The sequence below is a fragment of the Narcine bancroftii genome, chromosome 9 (genome assembly GCF_036971445.1).
Source record: "Narcine bancroftii isolate sNarBan1 chromosome 9, sNarBan1.hap1, whole genome shotgun sequence".
Classification (NCBI taxonomy): domain Eukaryota; kingdom Metazoa; phylum Chordata; class Chondrichthyes; order Torpediniformes; family Narcinidae; genus Narcine; species Narcine bancroftii.
In genome coordinates, this window is record NC_091477.1 from 113,818,186 (window position 1) to 113,832,940 (window position 14,755).

Consider the following 14,755-nt stretch of genomic DNA (forward strand, 5'->3'; position numbering starts at 1 on the left):
CTATGACTAATTAATGATTAGAATCAGTCACTAGAGTAACATCAGGTATTGAAAAACTTTAATATATAAAAAATAATATGTCTGAACTGCTGAATATTTCCAATATTTTCACTTGTTTTTTTTATTTTAAACTTTCTTTAACTCTTGGTTACTGATTTCTGTGTTGTTCACTTGCTTGTCGTGATGGGAGTATACAAACCCTGATTTTAGATTCAGATTTCAGATATATTGTCAAAGTATATATGCACGACATCACATACAACCCTGAGATTGTGGGTCAGGCAGAATTACCACTTATTTTTGTGCAAATAAAAACTGTACATAATGTTGTGGTGCGCTGTTAGATGGAATCAGACACACACAAAGGTAAAGACTGGACAACAGGCTTTAATCCACAGAGGCAGGCTGGCTGTGGCTGCAGCAACTCAGTGTGAGGCCTCGGGAGGCCGGCGCAGGTTTATATCCCGGAGGGTGATTGACACCCGACCGGGTGGGGTTTGATCCATTTATGCCGACTGATTGGCAGCCGGCCAGGTGTTGTCCTGTCCCCTTACACTCCTGCAGGTACAGACATTGTCCCCTGCAATAGGCCGGTGGTGGACCACCTCAAATGTACACACGTAAACAAAGAAATGCAAACAAACTGACTGCAAAGCAGAGAGGAAACAAATATGGTGCAAACGTAAGAGTCCTTAAATGAGTCCCTGATTGAGTTTGTTGTTAAGGAGTCTGATGGTGGAGGGGGAGCAGCTGTTCCTGAACCTGGTGGTGCAAGTCTTGTGGCACCAACCCCTCTTTCCTGATGGTAGCAGCAAGAACAGAGCGGGTGCTGGGTGGTGTGGATCTTTGATGATAGCTGTTGCTTTCCGAAAGCAGCGTTCCCCATAGATGATAAGGAGGGTTGTGTCCATTACCTTTTGCAGGGCTTTACGCTCAAGGTATTGGTGTCCCCATACCAGGCCATGATGCAGCCGGTCAGCACACCTTCCACACACACTTCTGGGAGGCCAGAAGAACAAAAAGCTGGGAAATGATAGAGGAGGGAATAGTTTACTGATTGGAGATGAGGAAAGGAGAGAGAGAGAGAGAGAGAGAGAGAGAAAGAGAAGAGACACAGCGGAGTGGCCTCACAGAAAGAAGTCGGAGAGGTCAATGTTAGTCATCTGGTTGGAGCATGCCCAGATGGAATATTAGTTGTTGTTCCTGCAATTTGCTGGTGACCTTGGTTTGGCAGTACATTAGGCAATGGACAGATATGTCGGCATGAGAGTGGAGCACGGTATTGAAATGGTTGGTTATTGGGAGGTCCTTGCTATTGCAGCCGACAGAGCGAAGGTGCTCAACAGAAAATACTCACAATCCACTTCCAGTTTTTCTCCTCATGCAGAGGAGGCCATAACGGGAGCACTGATTGCAATAGATGGCCATTGCAGATTCACAAGTGAAATGTTGCTTTACTTGGAAGGATTTTTTTTGGGGCCTCAAAATGTGGTGAGGGCTGAGGTGGGAGGGCAAGTTTAGCACTTCTTAAAGCTTCCTGACAAGACACCTTGAGAATTCATGGCCCATTACGCTGCAGAAGCAATATTTGAGATGGCATTGAGCAGATTTAAGAGGAATCAAGAGTGATTGGAGGATGGAGAGCACCACCTCACAAACTACCTGCTCACCCATCCACAATCCCATATGACTATCTGAAAAGAAATAGAAAATATGTATTTTCTCCAACCCAGAAAAACATTTCAACTGCCTTATTATTTCAGAATCAGGATTTATTTTCATGAACAACTCATGAGATTTGATGATTTACGGCAGCGTCTTAGGCAAACATTCATATTATAACCATCTTACAACATTACTATAAAAATAAAACAATAACAATAATTGTGTACGAAAAGTAAGGCAGCGTCTTTGGTTCATTGATTATTCAGGAATCTGATGGTAGTGGGGAAGAAACTCCATATGCCATCAAGTTATTGTCTTTAAGCTCCTGTACCTTTTCCCCCAATGGTGGCAGAGTGAAGAGGGCATGGCCTGGGTGGGGGGGGGGGGTCTGAGGATAGAGGCTGCTTTTTTAAGACTCCGCCTCATGTAGATGTCCTCGATGGAGTGGAAGTCTTTCTTTCTTTAGGAGTATCAAATCCTTCTTAAAATTAAGTGGATGTAAAATATATTTCCCCTAGGTTTTGCAGACTGAGAGATAAGCTCTATTGAGACTGTGGTCATGGCCAAATCTCAAGGATGATGTCATGTAGCCAATTGTTTTATAGGATTCTTGGGACCTAAACAAAATGTTCTCTTCTTGGAAGAATTTAAAGCTTCCGTCAGGATGTTATATAGCTTGGAAAGTGTTCATAACAGTGCAATTTGTAGAAGGTTGTTTGATAGCAGTATTATTTTGTATTTTTTTCTGTTGCAGATTGTGCCCACTTCTTATAAGATGTTGAGCACAGAAAACATAATTTTTAATTTAAATTGAGATGTCCATGATTGCCGGCGGTCACCTTGAGAGATAAAGCATAAAGCAGCCTTTGAAATATAATCTCCTGCCAATACAAATCTGCTTAATTTCTTGCAGAAGTTGTAATCAATCTTGAACTTCACTGGTGACATGTTGCATTTTGGCACAACACCAAATTGAAGAGCGGGAGTGAATCGAATGAGGGCTGTTTACTGACAAGGTTAGCTTCTGAACTTTGGATAAACATGCATCCTGCTGTTCATAAGTTCTAAATCACACTGTATGACATCCAGATGTAACAGCAGAAATCGTCTCGCCTTATCCTCAAGCAGGTGGGACAAGGGATTAATGGAATTAATGTAAAGTTGTGTATCTTTATCTTTGCTATGTAAAGTTCACTGACCAGCTGAGTTTCTCTAGCATTGTGTTTTAACTTCAATCACGGTGTCTGCAGACTTCTGCGTTTTACTTACTATAAAATTTTCTGTGTGGCTGATACTCTCCTCACAAATAGGAAGGTTTAGTATCCTCAGACTCCTGAACTATTTTGTATTTTAACTCAGAGTCAAAACAATGGAGTCAAAACAATCTGTGTAGTATCAAAGAGTGTTGGAGGAACTCAGACGATAATACAGCATCCAGGGTCAGCAATAGGCAGTTGATGTTTCAGGCCTCACCTCTTCTTCAGGTAGATCTGACGGAAGGGCTCAGGCCTGAAACATTGACTACCTATTGCTTTGCATGGATGGGGCTTGACCTGCTGAGTTCCTCCAGCACTTTTGTGTAGTAAAGACCCCAGCATCTGCAGACTTCTAGTTTAAAACAATGGCAATTACCCAGCTACATGTTGAGGCTATGAAGTGCCACTCTGGGCTGTGATGTTTTTGTAAGTTCTCGAGTGTGAGTTATCCCACCCATCGTGTTGGGAAGGGGGAGTATGAACAGCTTGCTCTCACCTGCCGAAAGTATGCAGAACAGGGCATCAATCAGCATGCAACATTGATTTGATCCCTGCATTAACTAACTGCATCCAAAGCAGAAAATGGTGGAGAAACTCACCCAGCCAGGCAGCATCTGAGAAGCTGTCAACTTTTTAGGTCTGCCAACCTTCGCCTTTCTGCAGATGCTGCCTGGCCTACTGAGTTTTTCCAGCATTTTTGAATTTGGTTTCAGATTCCCAGCATCTGCTGCTTTAATTTTTTTTTAACGATACAGCACAGTAGAAGTCCCTTCGGCCCAATGAAACCACTGCATCCCAATTAATCTACCAACCCTGTATATCTTGGAGGGTGGGGGAAACCAGAGCACCCATGCAAAACCCATGCATGTCTCAGAGAAAATGTTGACCTTACAGACAGGGCTGGATTCGAACCCAGGCCACTGGCAATTCAATGGATTGAACACTTATCAACAGTAAAACTATCTCACCAACTCCCTCCAACCTGCATTGTTTACAATAATTTTAAATAATGAGTAGAGAGAGTGGAGAACACCAAGTTCCTTGGAGTTCACTTAACTAGTGACCTATCACCGACACTCAACATCTCCTCACTTGTCAGGAAGGTGCAACAGTGGCTGCACTTCCTGAGAAGACTGAAGCGGGCAAGGGCGCTGGCCACCATCATGTCAACCTTCTATAGGAGCTCTATCGGGAGCATTCTGGCCGGCTGAAACACAGTGTGGTATGGTTGCTGCAGGGAAATGGATTGGAGGTCAATGCACGGGACTATAAAATTGGCAGAGAGGATCACTGGAGTCTCCCTCCCCCTCATTGACGTGATCTACCGGGATCCGTGTCTGAAGAGGGAGCGCAAAATCACTGAGGACCCCTTGCACCCTGCACACAGCATCTTTCAGCTGCTCCCATCGGGGAAGAGATCAAGGAGTATCAGAGCCAGCCCCACCAGGCTGAGAAATAGCTTCTCCTCATGGGCTGTGAGAATGCTGGACGATCAAAGGAACTGTTCTCACTAGCCATCCGAGACTTTCCTATTCACGAAACAATATTTATTTATTTGTATATATGAATACTTGTCTGGCATATGTATTGTTTCTCTGTATGTGTGTTACGTCTGGTTGTATGTCTGTGTATTTTGCACTGAGGATGGGAGAACGCTGTTTTGTCAGCTTGTACTTGTTTGACACTGGACGTGACTTGTTTACTTACTTGCTAATCGTCCTTGCGGGTTCAGAGCTAATGGACTTCCAAAGATTGTTTTCTTCGATGAAGTTTGAAGGTTCTAAACTTGAAAGAAGTTTTCAGAATCTTCAAGACGAGGCATGCCAGAGTGTGGAGGAGTTTGTGTTTAGCTGCATTCAGATGCAAATATTTTAGTAGACATTCCTCTTGAAGTGCAGCAAGAAAGGGAGAGCGAGGACAGGGGCATACAGAATAGGAGAAGAGGAGGAAAGTGATAGTGAGGGCAGTGAGGCGGTGGGGGGGGGGGTTCTCTCCAGGAGCCCAAAAACGGTCAGAATCTTCTGAGAGCAATGATGAGCAAAATAGAGGTGAAGGAGAAGTCTGCAGAAGATGGAAAAATGGAGCAATAGACAAAGTGCTGGAGGACCTCAGTGGGTCAGGCAGCCCCCATGGTGAGCAATAGATTGTCGGGATTTTGGGCTGAAGACTGTACCTGATGATTTTTCAGCCCAAAACGTTGATTATCTATTACTTTCCACAGATGCTGCCTGTCCTGCTGTGTTCTTCCAGTACTCTGTGTGTTGCTGCAATGATCAACAATGAGTACAGTAGCTGTGATCCATTGAAGATGCACTGGAACATGACTTATGCTCCAAATATAACTGGCACACACCAAGGATCACTTTCTATTAGCTGGTGAAGTTGTGGTTGCTTGGACCCCTACACGTCACGCTCCTTCCATCCGGGAGCAGGAGATATCCCCCGCCATCTATTCCGATACACATTGAATATTTCTGCAAGAGAGACCACAGGTTTGCCATTTCCAAAGCTTTTGCATCTCTTTCTTATTTGCTCATCATTAGGCCAGGCAAACATGCAGCATCCTAGGACTTGATTTTTAAATTTAGACCTATGGCACGGTAACAGGCCCTTTTGGCCCACGAGCCCTTGCTGCCCAATAAACCTACAACCCCTGTACATTTTGAAGGGTGGGATTAAAACGAGGCACCTGGAGGAAACCCATGCAGACTCAGGGAGAACGTACAAACTCCTTACAGCAGATTCAAGCCCAGGCCACTGGCGCTGTGACAGCGTTGCACTTACTGTGCTGCCCTTATGCACCGTCTCCCGATGGTGTGGTGTATTTGTGCATTTTGGGGATGCTGCATTTTAACTTGACATTGTCTCACTGTTGCAAGGGATTTTTCTTCCAGCTGGTATTCCATAATGCTGGCCACTGCATTGACCAGCAGTTGTGATTTATGGCAATTGATAGTTGCTCTATTTAAATGAGCTGCTAACTTAACCAGAGCTTCTATCTTAAACCAAAGGAAGGCCACTGGATAATAAAGGCAATTTCTTGATGACAAGCTTCACTTCCAGTTTATTTGTCACAAAATACCTGGTACGTTGAGAAGGGTTCTTCTATGAGCAGATTAATTGCTTTCCTCAACTATTCATACAGCCGTGCAAAATGCACAATTTATAGAGTATCCGACTACAACGAAAAGGAGAAGCGATTGGCACCAGGCAAGGGCAGCATGAAAGCACTGTTGTGGGTTCACTCAGAAGCCTGAAGGCTGCAGGAAAGACTTTTAGCCTGTTGGAAAATACTTTTGCACTCCTGCCGATGGGAGGAGGGGGGTAGAGGGTGCAATGAGAGCCAGCGCAAAATAAAGACAGGGCAAAGAAATAAAAAATGTAATATATCGAAGCTTGCCAAATTCGGATGGTTATTCCTATTGTGAGCGGGATAGTGTTAAACAAATGGAAAGGCAAACTTGCAATGCTCATCAAGAGATTTTTCTATTGGGAAACCTGAAAGCTAACATTGCAATTTGACCAAAATCTAGAGAGAAAATTGCTGAATTTATCCTTTTCATAACTCGCCTTATTTCTGGATGATATATTGTTTATGTAGTTGGCATTAACATTCACTAGATTTTTCCTCTGGGGTTGTGATTATTCATTGCACTGCAGAACACTATAATCTGACAAGGACTTCTAGCGTGTGTTCAATCCCCTACCTGTTCACTTTGATTTTGCTGATGTGTATCTAGTCAGATGAACCAGTTATGCAACAGGATGAAGGAGGTGTGATGAATGTGTAAATTGGGAGTGTTTGCAGCAACAATGAAAGAGGCTGGTTTCCATAAATGTGAACCATTGTTAGGGCATTAATTAGGCAGTCATTAATGAAGTGCTCATTTATTGTGGATCTTAGCACTCTGGAGGCTCTTTCAGCTGAAAGCAAGCTTGGTCATTAGAACAGATCCCACTGTTTCAAATTCATAGTGAATGTCCACCTTGTCATTCATTATCACCATAAGATCTTTGGCAAGTACTGTATATGTATTCATTTTTAATGTTAACATTCCACACCAGCAATGTTTATTATTAAAATGGAAGATTTATTTTATTCAATCCATGGCCCAATTTAATTTTGCATTGGTTTTGTATTAGGGACTCCCATTTCCAAAGCAAAGGCGATATATTTTATTAGTCAAATACAAAACAAATGATCAATACACACATAATGCTGTTGCAAACTGTGATCAAATACATCGGACTCAATATCAACATTATGAAGTGGTTCATGCAAACCTTTCAGTCCATAATTCACCATTCAATTTCATCACTGACATTGGAATGACCGAAATTATGTTCAAAGTTTGATTTATTGTCAGAGTGCATACATGACATCACATACAACCCTGAGATTCTTTTTCCTGCAGGCCAGGCAGAATTTCTACTTATTGGTAATGCAAAAAAACTGCTCTCAAGAAAAGATCTGCAAACAAAAAAGAGAAATGAAACAAAGAAAGGAATGTAAACAAACTGAGTGTGCATTACAGAAAATAAATATTCAATAATAAATATGACGGAATGTAAGAGTCCTCAAATGAGTCCCTGATTGAGTTTGCTGTTGAGGAGTCTGATGGAGGAGGGGTAGCACCGGTTCCTGAACCTGGTGGTACGTGGCTTGTGGCATTTGTTCCTCTTTCCTGGTGGCAACAGAGCATGTCCTGGGTGGTGTCGATCCTTGATAATTATTGTTTCTCTCTGTTGGCAGCGTTCCATGTAGGTGTTCTTGATGGCAGGGAGAGTTTTGCCTATCATGTACTGTGCTGCAGCCATTACCTTTTGCAGGGATTTCTGGTCAGAGATATTGGTGCCCCATATGTCTACTTTATTCAACTGCAACCTTGAAAATATTTATCAAATGCTGTAGCTAAGTTGCAAAATGTGATTTGCTTGAAGTTGGTCTTACCTGCAAAAGGCCAAAGATAACATGAAGAGATCTAGCCCACCTATCAAACCATCTCTGGAGGTGACAGTAAAGTTGATCCCACATTCAGATAGGATATCCTAAAGGAAATAAAGGAAAGAGAAAGTTGTTTTCAAGATTGCAGATCTTAATGAGGCAGAGCAAGACCAATGGGTGAATTAGACAATACAGCTGTAAAATCAAAAACAAAAGAAACTCAATTTCAATTTTTAAATGAAATAAAATTCACCTTCACTAATATCATTCATGAATTTACTTCCAAATACTAGTAATTCCATCGGTTGTGGGCTAGTGAGGATGTCAAAATGGTGTCCATGCTCACTCAGTGAATGTAAAGGCCTAGAATTTCCTGATTGTGACTGGCAGTCGGCATTTGTTGATCAGCCTGGTAATGAAAAGTCATCAACCCTGTTTCTCCCTCCACAAACCTTGAGTACCAGGTTTTAACAGGTTGATCCCTAATCGATTAGGCCTGCAGTTGCCCAAAGAGGCAAACTCCCAAACCAAGTCTGAGGGCAGCATGTCGGGAGTAGCGCAACATTACTGCAGCGCCGGAGGCCCAGGTTTGACTCTAACGCTGTCTGCAAGGAGTTTGTATGTTTCCCCCACATCGGCATGGGTTTCCTCCAGGTGCTCTGGTTTCCTTCCATGCTCTAACGACGTATGGGTTTGGTATGCACATGAGTGCATTTATGTGATGAAGCATCATGGGATGGAAGAGCCTGTTACCATGCTGTTTCTATAAAAAAATTTAAAAAACCTACCCTGGTCAGTGAGGCTTAAAAGAAAACAATTAAATGCATGCTCTCTACTTCATTGTGTTAGCTTGTAGCCAATCTAGGGTTACAACAGCCTTGGGTCACATAACAAAGAGACATGTGAAGAACTGACGAGAGAGGGATTGAGTCCACGACAGGACATTTCATACTTGACGGAGGACCCAGGTCTGAAATGCAAACTAAAAGTAGGACAGTAATATTTCTCACTCCAAAAGGCTGTGAGCTATGTGGGGCCCACCTGAAGTAGACTGGGGAGGCCTCAACTAACCCTGCTCACAAGTATGCTGACAAGGTTCAATCTCAAGTTCAAGTTTATTATCATCTGACAGTACATATACAACCAGACAAAAAGAACCATGGGACACACACATTCAAACACAATGCAAAACAACAATTATGGCTTGACAGGCCGTCAAACAATTAAATCTTGTAAATATCTGACAGACAGGACCATTGAAAAACATTTCAGCTATTGTAATTAATCACATAATTAAATATTTATTTGAAAATCTTGGAGAAACATTAAAAGGCTTAATAACTGAATACTAAATAAATGCAATTAATGGGAACAAAGCTGTGAATAATCCGTACAGGTTGAAATGAATGGAGGCTATGATCTCACACCAGGTCTAAATGTGGATGTCAGGAGTTCAGCATTTGTGCTTTGTTGGGAAGTTCCCGGGGAATAACTTTCAGGCAGTTCAGGATTTATGTTTTCCTGTACACTTGCCTGAGGGCCTTGAGATCTCTGACATTTACCTGGGAAATCATTGTTAATGAAACTGGCCATTTCTTGGAAAAATCTGACCCAATATTTCACAAGATCAATGAAAGTCTTGAAATGCTTTAAAAAAAAAATCATGAATAATCATGAATTATTCTCTATAATCTACTAAACTGGCAAGTTTTTCTTCATGTCTTAATTTCAAGCAAACCAAATTGAATTGACATTGAACTCTCCCTACCATTCGTGTAAGCCCAGTGTTGTACACAAACCTCTGACTGATGTCTGCGTGAGGTTTTATGCCTCATTGTTGCTTTATAGTTTTTGAGATGGAACACAAACTTTCATTTGAAGTCTTGTCAACCTGCGACGCTGTATCTGATCTTCTCTAAACCTACATGGTGCTCTCCAAGTTTGGAATATTTTACCATGACACTCTCCATGGTAACAGGCCCTTCTGGCCCAGAGCCCATGCTGTCCAATTACACCTTATTCACCTATAACCCCTGTGTGTTTCTGTAGGGTGGGAGGAAACCACAATACCTGGAGGAAATGCACACAGACAGGGGGGAGAACATACAAACCCCTTACAGACAACGCATGATCCGAACCCAGGTCGCTACTATGTCATAACTATCTTGCTGCACAAATTTCCAATCCCAGTTGATTAAAAACGTTGACAACCAGACACAGACTATTGCTTAAGATGCTTGACATATTGGAGTTACGTGCTCAGCAAAGTAAGACAAGGAATTTTCTTAGAAATAAAGATAATTAATCCTGAGCTCTGAACTGAAGAGCATGTATCAAGGTCTTGGAGAGGGTGTAGAGGAGATTGAGCAGAATGGTAGCAGAGTTTTATTTACATGATTGAAGACTGAATTGTTCCCTTGGTGCACTGAAGGTTAAGTTGAGATTTAAGAGGCTTTTAAAGCCATGAAGCCTTGAAGGGTTTTGATGTGATAATACAGCAGTTCTAGGACAGCTCCAAAGCTGGCATCTACCCATTAGTGTGGAACATTTCTCAACACAAACGAGAAGGCACTTGTTGATGGTTCCAAGGTGACAAGTCAAGTCATCTTTATTTATCGATCATACCATGCTCGCACAGTAAAGACGAGATAACGTTTATCCAAGGCCACGGAGCATATTTACATAAATATACCATATTTCTAAGATTGCGGCCTTGCTCAATTCAAATTAATTTTCCCCAATCAAAATTTGCAAAAGAAAAAGCAGAAAGACTGCAAGGAGTAAGCTCTGACTACGACACAAGCCACCTGGCCAAAGTCAAAACTTGGGGATTGTTCTGATTAATGCCAGGCAACACACCAATGGCATTATGAAGAAAGCCTCTACTTCCTCAGGAGTTTGCAGAGGAGCTAGTGGAGTTGTTCAAGTGAACCGGTACGGACTTGAATGGCCGACGTGGCCTGTTTCCGTGCTGTAAACGGTTATATGGTTATAAGTTAGAATTGAAGTTAATCACATTGAAATATTAAGACTTATATAGTAAAAACCTCGGTACCCTATCCCCATATGTTCTGGGAATTTAGAAGTCTGATGGCCTGGGGGATAAAACTGTTGCCCAATCTGGATGTAAGGGCCCAAGTGCTACAGTGCCTCCTACCAGATGGCAGAAGGGAGAACAGTTTACATGAGGGGTGTGTAGAGATCTTCACAATGTTTATTGCCTTTCTCCTGCATTGAGTGTGTAAATGTCCTTCATGGTGGGAAGGGAGCCCCCAATGATCTTTTCTGCTAACTTTCACTATCTTCTGCAGGGTCTTGCAGCCCAAGGTGGCACAGCTTCCAAACCAGGTGGTGATGCAGTTGTACAGGATGCTCTTGATACATCCACTGTAGAAAGAAGGGTGGGGGATGAACTTCCCTTAGCGTTTGCAGGAAGTAGAGGTGCTGCTGGTATTTCTTGGTAAAGGAGTTTGTATTAAGGAACGATGTGAGGTTCTCCGTCAAGTGCACTCCAAGGAACTCGATACTCTTAATGACCTCAATGGTGGAGCCGTTAACGTTATTGTTTTGAAGATACCATTGTCTTGGTAGATTTCTATTGCTACTGGTCTGGTACACCTCAAAAACTTTAAAAAAGTCCTTGTCTATATGCAGCAGGAAGTGGATGCACATTTAAAGATAAGGTGATGAGACAAGTAACATCTGTGCTACACAAGTACCCAGAAGTGACACTCTCCTACAGTAGCAAGCATAATCACCTCAACTTTTGACATTCAATGGCTTTCACATTGTCATCAACTGGTAAAGATGGCCATTATTGATCCAGGGATTCTATTGGGCCAGTCACATGAACTAGGTAACCACAATCAAAGGATGGATATCCTGTGGTAAGTGACTCCTATCAAAATCTTTCCAAGATCTATAAGTCATAGGTCAGGACGTTACTGGAATACTGTCCATTTGCCAGGATTAGAACAGCTCCAACAACACTCAAGAAGTAAAAACACAAAGTTAGAGAAACTCAGCAGGCCAAACAGTGCACTTTATATAGCAAAAGATAAAGGTAGAGAACCAATGTTTTGGGCTTCAGGCCTTCATTAAGGTAGTTGTATTTAGACTGAAGAAATTGTACATAGGAGCCAAAGTTGAACATAGGAGCCTTATTCACATTTTGAAAATCTCAGGCCTGAAACATCAGAAACGTATCTTTACCTACTATGGACACTGTGAGACCAGCTGAGTTAAATTTAAATTTAGTCATACAGCATGGTAACAGGTCCTTTCGCCCCATGAACTCGTGTCACCCAATTACACCCAAATTAGTTACAACCCCAATATGTTTTAAAGGGCGTGAGAAAACCAGAGCACTCGGAAGAAACCCACGCAGATGCAGGAAGAAGGTACAAACTCCTTACAGACAGTACCCAGTTGCTGGGGCTGTAATAGTGTTGCACTAATTGCTATGCCAACTGTGCCATATTTACTATGAGCAATGAATCGTCTTGCGCTCCAGAATTTGTGTTTTGAGTACATAGGAGCCACCCTGGCATCCACTCTAAAAATGCAATCCTCTATTTCTAGACACCGTGGTGCAACCGTTTACAACAAAATCCCTGTTATCCGGAAGTCAAGCAACCAGAAAAAAAATTGCAAGAAATAAATGGGTAAAGAATATGGAAGTTTAAAATTGGTGTACCTTGCCGTTAGTTCTCCATTCACGCAACACACAATCTTAAGCAACCGAGAAATTCACTTATCCGGCATCTACCAATCTCTATTGGTGCTGGATACCAAGGATTTTACTGTATAAAGATCAGATTCCTGTATCTTTAACCATTTTCTCAAATGGCTTTGACAGGTAGAATGCCTTTTAGTTTCCATTGTGAAATTTTATGGACAGTTTCCAGTGTTGAAGCTGTTCTGGAACTGCTGTATTATTACATCAGAAAACCCTTCATCGTTTTGAAAGCCTCTTAAATCTTCTTTTAACCTTTAGTGGTTCAAGAGTCTTTAGACTCTTTATGTATTTAAAATCTCTGCTACTATTCTGTTCAATCTACTCTACATGCTCTCCCAGGCCTTGGTATGTCTTCTGCAGTACAGTGCTCAGGATAAATGAAGTCCCTTTTAGCTCAAATAACTTTATCTTACTTTGCTGAACACAAAAATTATGTACATCAGGTGTTACAAAGGGCAGTCCATGGAACTCTCTCTTCAATGAGGTATATTCTAATGGTTCGAAGAACTGTCTCCCTTCCACCTCCTCATGGGCAAATGGGATTGGGCTTCAAGCACAATCTGGCAAACAGTGCCCACATGCTATGAGAAAATAAGAAACAAAATGTTTGGGTGAGTGGAGGAAAGTTTAGGGGTGGTGTCAGAGGTATGTTTTTTTGACACAGAGTGGTGGGTGCCTGGAATGTATTGCCAGGGGTAGAGTTGGAGGCTGGTACAATCAGGGCGTTCAAAAGACTCTTTGATCAACACATGGGTGTGAGAAAAATAGAAACTTATAGGAAAAATGAGATAGTTGTGGAGCAGATTTGCATAGTTCGGCACAACATTGTGGGTTAAAGGGCCTGTACTGTGTTGGAATGTTCTATGTTTAAAAAATGTAATAACATAAAAATGCTGTTGGAACTTACTGGGTCTCACGGCATCCAGAGTAGATAAAGATATGTAACCAACGTTTCAGACTTGAGCCCTTCTTCAAGGTCTGAGTAAAAAGCAAGCAGGTGCCTGAATAAAAAGGTTGGGGGAGAAGGGAAGAAAGGGCAAGGGGAGGAGCACAGGCCGAGAGTCAAGGTGATAATTGGACATGGGTAGGAGGACAGGCGAGGAAAGGTGAGAATTGATCGGGGAGGGAGATCTGTGAATGCAGAGCTGGAGGAGAGGAGATAGTGGAAAACTGAGAGAGAGAGACAGCTATAGGAAAGAAGAATGGGGTTAGGGGAAGGGGAGAAATGGGAGGTGGGGGTTCGCAAATAGTTGATTCCATCTGGTTGGACGGGTGCCAGGATGGAATACGAGGCTTTGTTCCTCGAATTTGCAGGTGGTCTCAGTCTGGTAGTTCATGAGATCACGGACGTTCTTGTCAACAGGGGAATGGAGAGGGGAATTGATATGGGTTGCCTCTGGAAGATCCATGCTGTTGCAGCAAACAGAGCGATGATACTCAATGAAGTACTCTTCCAGTCCACATCTAGTCTCTTCGATATCGACGAAACCACCATGGGAACACCATATGCAGTAGATGACCTCTGCAGATTTACAAGTAAAATGTTCCTTCACTTGGTAGGACTCTTTGGGGTCCCGAATCAGGTTAAGGGTTGAGGTGCAGGCGCAAGTGGAGCATTTCTTGTGGTCACAGCGGGAGACGCCAAGAGGACGAATAGTGGGAAGGGAAGAGCGAATGAGGGAGTCACAGAGGGAGTTGTCCCAGTGGGAGGGGAGAGAAGGGGAAGATGAGACTACTTGTGGGATCACCTAATAAGTGGTGGAGATAGTGGAGGCTAGAGGGGTGGTAGGCCAAGGGGAATCCCGTCCTTGTTGGGCAGATGGGGCCAGGGCAGATGTGCAGGTAATGAAGGAAATGTGGGTGAAGGCTGAGTTGATGGTAGTGGAGGGGCAGCCAAGTTTTCACCTTTCTTTGAGGTCTGACTTTCTCTTTCCTTTTTACCTCCCTTCCTCCAGCTCTGCATTCACAGAACCACCTCCCCGTTCTGATCAATTCTCACCTTCCCTCTTTCCAGGACTCTTATCCATGACCAATTGAAATATTTTGCCTGTTGGCCTATACTTCTCTTCCTGCCCATACCTCCCTTCCCCCCAGCCTTTTAATTAAGGGGCCTGCTTGCTTTTTACTCATACTTTGAAGAAGGGGTCAGAT

At 42.7% G+C, this 14,755-nt stretch overlaps 2 long non-coding RNA genes across 2 annotated transcripts in view; one reads left to right on the forward strand and one right to left on the reverse strand.

The window, feature by feature from the left end:
• LOC138743066 (uncharacterized) overlaps positions 1-12,540 on the forward strand; it is a 116,196-nt gene extending 103,656 nt beyond the window's left edge. Inside the window, exon 2 of the long non-coding RNA XR_011344635.1 lies at positions 12,448-12,540. This is a non-coding gene — a long non-coding RNA (uncharacterized lncRNA). The remainder of the gene's footprint in view (positions 1-12,447) is intronic.
• The window catches only part of LOC138743065 (uncharacterized), a 32,709-nt gene continuing 25,100 nt past the window's right edge, over positions 7,147-14,755 (reverse strand). Inside the window, exons 2-3 of the long non-coding RNA XR_011344634.1 lie at positions 7,873-7,970; positions 7,147-7,392 (exon numbers count right to left, since the gene is read on the reverse strand). This is a non-coding gene — a long non-coding RNA (uncharacterized lncRNA). The remainder of the gene's footprint in view (positions 7,393-7,872; positions 7,971-14,755) is intronic.